A 5,708-nucleotide genomic window follows, 5' to 3' on the forward strand; every position below is an offset into this window, starting at 1 on the left:
ATTAACTACTAATTACTAGTTAGCCACCGTACGGATTATACACGTGTGCCCGTGGCCACGGTCCCGGCTAACGGTTGTGCCACGTGTTACCAGTGGCCACGCCCGCTGTTACCGGCTGTCCCACGTCGGACCCTTGGGGTACTACTGTACACGGCGGCGAGCGCGTGGACGCCTGCTCGCTACAGTAGCACCCGCCCTACCGCGCGGTTATCATCTGGCCGGGGGGTTGTGGTACGGAATTGTACTACAGAGAGCAGGTGTCCCTATTTGCAAATCAACACTTTTCGGACGACTTGCGGTCGAACTCTTACTTTTTGAGGAACGTGTGCTTGTCATAAGGATTTTGTTCACACTCCTGCTCTTGCTCAACAATATTTCAACATCACGGAGTCCTGATGTGGGGTCATTTACTGCCTCCAAAATGTTTTTGACCTTGCGAAAAGTCTGATTGTCGAGGTTGCGAGTTCTATTTGCGACATTTACTAAAGCTGCCTGGCAACTTTTCGGGTCATATGACACCGCATTTGGTCCTTGTCTCTTAAACCTGTCGGGAAATGAAAAGTTCATTGGCCATAACCCCGTCTTTTCGAAGCTCAACTTATCTATCAACAGTGATATCACTGTAAGCCAATGTCGCCAGCATCAGATTTGAAGGGAATGGCATGTTATTTCGGTCTGTTGGAGTGGCAAGATCCATCCACTCATTAAATTATTACCCTCTACAATGAAAAAGGGTGGTATTGTGTTTCTAGACGCAGAAACAGCCACCACAATTGTAATATGCTTGTTGTTTTTTCTAGCTTGACAAGCCACACACCCGCCATGATTAGTAATTGGGACCCAAATACTTTAGTTCTCACTCCATATTGGCAGTATATAGCTGTCTCGTCGAGGTTACAAAGCCGCGTCGGGTCCCTGAATATGCTTGGGTGGGAATTTTGAACTTTCTTGAATGCTTCAGAGAACGTTGACACATGTGTGAAATTCTCAGCCGTCAACTTTGCCGCAACTTAGTTCTCACTTTTTCGGTAAGTGATGTCTCTATTCACTGTCCGCCAGTGCCGGATGTTGTCTTGAGATGGGCTGCCAGATTATGCGCCAAATCTTGCAAGTCCATCAGACGCTATCTCAGTCATAATATTCCGCGCATCACTATTTGAAAGTGAGAAACCCTTTTCAGCTGCATACAAAATTCTTTTCTTAATCAAACTAGACTCTTGTTCACTAATAACTGGGCGATGTTGTCTGCGATGGGGTTCGGGAGATAAGACGGCGTCGATTTTCGATTCATCATGCTCTTGCAGAGCGTGATAAGTGCGATCCACTGTTGCCCGGGCTATTCGTGTTGCTCTCACGACGAAGGACTTTTTCGTACCTGTACGAAAGAGCGCGGTGGCCTTCTCTCGCTGCTTTTTTGTCAATGCGTCGCGTTCTTGTCTAGTTTTTTTCAATCGCACTCTGTATTCGTATGGAGAGTTCCATGACTTACGCAATTCTGGAGTTGAAGTCATGATGTCGGTGCTACAGGAGAGAGGTTGATGAAAGTTGGGACGCCGTAGCGTAGCAGGATTTTGAATTTTGCCGGACTTCTGCAACGCAGGGCAACGAAGGAGGACGTACTAAGTTGTACGAGTAGTGTTGGCATGTGGACGGAGCGTTTTGGAGAATCTGCAAGGGGGAAGACTAAAATTACCAAATTGCCCCCGATTACCAAATTGCCCCGATTACCAAATTGCCCCTTTCAGGAAGGGTACCTTGTCATAGACAACCTCAGGGATGTAATGTATGCAGTACGTCGTCGGCGTGTAATGCCCACGTATAGTTCGTCCGTCTGTAAGGCACACGTGTAGTCGCGAGTCTGTAATGAACCCGCGGCGGCGGGTGCTGTACAAATTACAAATCTTGACTGTGATACCACACAAATACGGTCAGGTATCCACGGATCACTATGTACTGACCTACGCCGCGAGATGCCTGCGCGCCTACTCTTGGACACGGGTGCACGCTGTACACGTGGACAAGAGGACGGCTTGGCTGGGCAGTGCAATCTCTTGCCGTCGGCGCGCAGGAGGCGAACCGGAAGAGCCAGTCATCCGCTTCTCTGCCCTCCCTTCCCTTCCCCCGCGGCTGCGCTGGCAGCCATTATCCGCTCTGTGCGTGTGTTAGGCCCATTAGGGGCCAAACACTTAGAATATTCCGACTTCGGTACCACAATAGTTCAAGTTATTCAATTTACTTCTCCTGAATAAAAATGATGTGTCACGAGGCAACCACAGCGCAGGGGTCATGATTACTGTAGCATGCCAGAATGACAACGGACTTCGTAGTACAGAGGGGGACGGTCACAGGCGGTGCTTATGCCACGTGCCACAACCGCGTGCGATGCGTGTGGAGGCTTCGCGGGCTTTGTCTTCTGTCCTCGTTGTTGGACCATCAACGGTCTCGTGAAGGTATAGTGTTCGTAAAGCTTTATAGCATGATAGGTGCAGTCTGCAACAAAGCCGAACCTGCCCTCAGGCTGCGTTGCCACTATTGTACAATAGACATCACGTTTTCAAGACACCGTTAAATAGTTTTCGCTGTACAGTACTTTCCTGTGCTGCACCGCAGTTTGGGAAACTGTACAATACCGAACATTAAAACTGGAGCACGAATATACGCACTGTACGTACACGACCCGTAGTCGTGCACCTTTGCGGTGCACGTTGCTGGGCTCGTGTTGGGCAGGTGCTTCATACTCTCGTTTAGGCGTGCCACTTCATTGCCACATCACAAATGGCCACATACATGACCACACTGAGCACACCACTGCATCGAGTGCTTCCAGGCCGCATGCATTGCTATGGAGTGTACACCGACAACACTCGAATGAAGAGAAACCCGCGTTTACGTGTGCCACTTCAATGCCGCATCATAGATGGCATACAGGAACGGACTGAGCAGACCACTACAGTATAGATAGTACTTTCGAGACGTGTTCATTGTTGTTCAGTGTAACAACGGCAACAGTCTGATGAAGAGAAACACAAAATAAAAACAGCAACCATGCAAAGCCCCCAAACCCAAGGAATATCCTTAATATTCCTTGGGTTTACAGCTACGAGTCGAGCATGCGTCCCCGTACGACTGGGAAAATTTCCCCATCGCATACAAGTACTGTATCTCTTTTCAGTCCATTCCTGTGAGCCAGTTAAGTTTTAATCCCAGCCGCATTATCGTTTCTTTCACGTGAGTCTCGAAACGACAAACCCTTTTCTTGTGTTGCCTCACGCACTGACTTCAATCAACAGCCACCGGCAACTCATCATTATTATGCCATTTCCGCTCCGATTGCCTGTATCATTGTCTTATACAAGCTGTCCGATGGCGACTCCCTTTCTGCTACAGTATCTACAGTACCGTCAACGGTATCGTAATTCAAGTATTACCTCGAGACATGTTTGTGACACGTTCCTCGCCAGAATAAGGTCTACTTCGTGGTCCCAGTTGAATCGCAACATACAAGAATATTCAACTGCTCTTCTCTTGGTGTCAGCAGATTATGTTGTGTGTGCGTTGCCCTTGTCCCCTCAAAATAAGTTTCCCCCTCATACATCCTGCCTTGACGTACGGATCCTCCTCTCGAAACTAGTACAGTTATGTTACATATTTCGCTGTGTGATGTCGAATACAGAGTGGAGGTCTATGTCAATATACATATCCTGCATTTCCGGTCACTGTACTCGAACTTACTCATGCGCACCACAGATCTGGATCACCATCTTACGTACACCGTGACGACTCATTTATCGAATGGAACATACGGACCGCGTTTCTAGATTATCTGTGCAGTCTAATGATTTCCACGAAGCGCGCGCGTATCATTTTTGTAATGCAACTAACTGACAAGGAAGGATGGCTACTGTTGAGCGGGATACCTCGTACATCGCAAAATCATTTTTCTTTACGGTAGGCTTGTCAATTTTGATTACTGGCTTTTAGACAACAATGAAGTCCTTGCTGCGCTAAACACATCGTATTTGCCTCAAACGAAGAATAGAACAACAGGGTCGACCTGCAACAGTGAATACTCCCTTCAAGGAGTACAAGTCCCCCTAAACTATAAACGACTTATTGATGCCAAGCATCTAGAGCTTCATGTTGTGCACTGTGCGCTGGTGTTGCTTCATGTTGTAATTCTCGCGAAAGGCGGCCCCGCAGAAGCAAACACACGGCTTAAGCTTCTGATGAACAGAGGAAAAGTGCTTCTCGGCATGCGCCTTCTGCTTAAACGCCTTGTCACAAGTAGGCTCCGGGCAGTCGAACGGACGTGCCTCGCGATGAACCATAGAGATGTGGCGCTGCAGTCCATCGTGAAAGGCGAATTGTCCACTGCACTCACTGCACTTGTAAGGTCTGGACTTTTGGTGCAGAGCCCGGATATGCTTGTTCCTGTGTGATGCACGTCAGATTGCAACCAGATCATAAAAAAATGTTTTGTGGAAAAGACACAGACCAAAGGTTAGAAAATTTGAGCTCGAGGTCGAAAATCTCGGGCACAAAATGAGAACCAGATGGTAGTTTGTAGTTGTTGGATAGATAAGCACGTACAAATTTCCTTTCTCGCCAAAGCTTTGACTGCAATACTCACAACTATACGGCCGTTCACGAAAATGAACTGTGCGAATATGCTTGTTACGATCGGAGCGTTGTCCAAACGAGAAACCGCACATCTCACACTCATGCGGCCTTTCCTTGGACTTTCTTTTGGGTTTCGGTATTGCATTAAACGAAGGGGGCACCCCATGCCGAGTGTAAGTGGCAGATGTCTTGTCTGGAACCGAAGAAGTCATAGTCCGGGAAGAATTGAGCAAGTAATCGATGTGCAGCTTGGATGAAGTTTTGGCTGAGTTTGCTGTGGTGATAGAGGAGGGAGGCTTGCGACGTTTGTCGCGACGGTCGGCCATTTTGTAAACGAGTGAATGTGTTCTTGGCATGTGCAAATGCCGAGGCGGCGGGTGAGGTGCGGGGATTGCGCACTTGAACTTGATGAGTTCTCCTGGTCTGGGGCGACGGGAGCGGTGCTCTTATTGAAATCTAGGAAGTGCGATTTGCAGATGAAAAGCAGCCTGAGATTGGGGCACTGATGAAGGGCAGGTAAGCGAGCAGCACGTGGCGATGACTTGTTGAAAGAATGACAAGGGGAGACACTCGAGATAATGCGACAGACAGACGACACGGTGATATTGGTAAGGTTTGCTCAGTGGGGGAGGGTGCCGTCTCAATGTTCAACAAGGATGAGGTACTGACGAGGGTGATGCGGTGCGGCAAGCGGGATTGGAAGGAGAAAAAATTGAGACGGAGAGAGATTGAATGTCGCGGGAGACAGGGAGCAACAAGTTTTTGAAAAAGCAAGTGATATAGGAGGCTTGTAGTAGAGAAAAAAAGACAGGAAATGCTTCCAAGCACAGCGGTGAAAGGGCAAAATCTGTAAATAATGAGGATGTTGTGTAGGGGGATAGGGCAAGTAAATCTCTCTTCCGAACTAATATGGGAAAGTGGGGAAGCAGCAATGCAAGCGGGCAAAGAACAGACAGAAAGGAAGCAAACAGCGGTGAAAGATAAGTTGTTAGGGTAGCGAGAGGATGAAAGAGAGCGTGCCTTGAAGGCTTGCAGTGTGTTGCTAAATGTGGATACTGCGGAGAAAAAGTCGAGAGGCTTGAGTCGTT

Source organism: Chondrus crispus, genomic scaffold, assembly GCF_000350225.1.
Source record: "Chondrus crispus Stackhouse genomic scaffold, scaffold_188, whole genome shotgun sequence".
Lineage (NCBI taxonomy): Eukaryota > Rhodophyta > Florideophyceae > Gigartinales > Gigartinaceae > Chondrus > Chondrus crispus.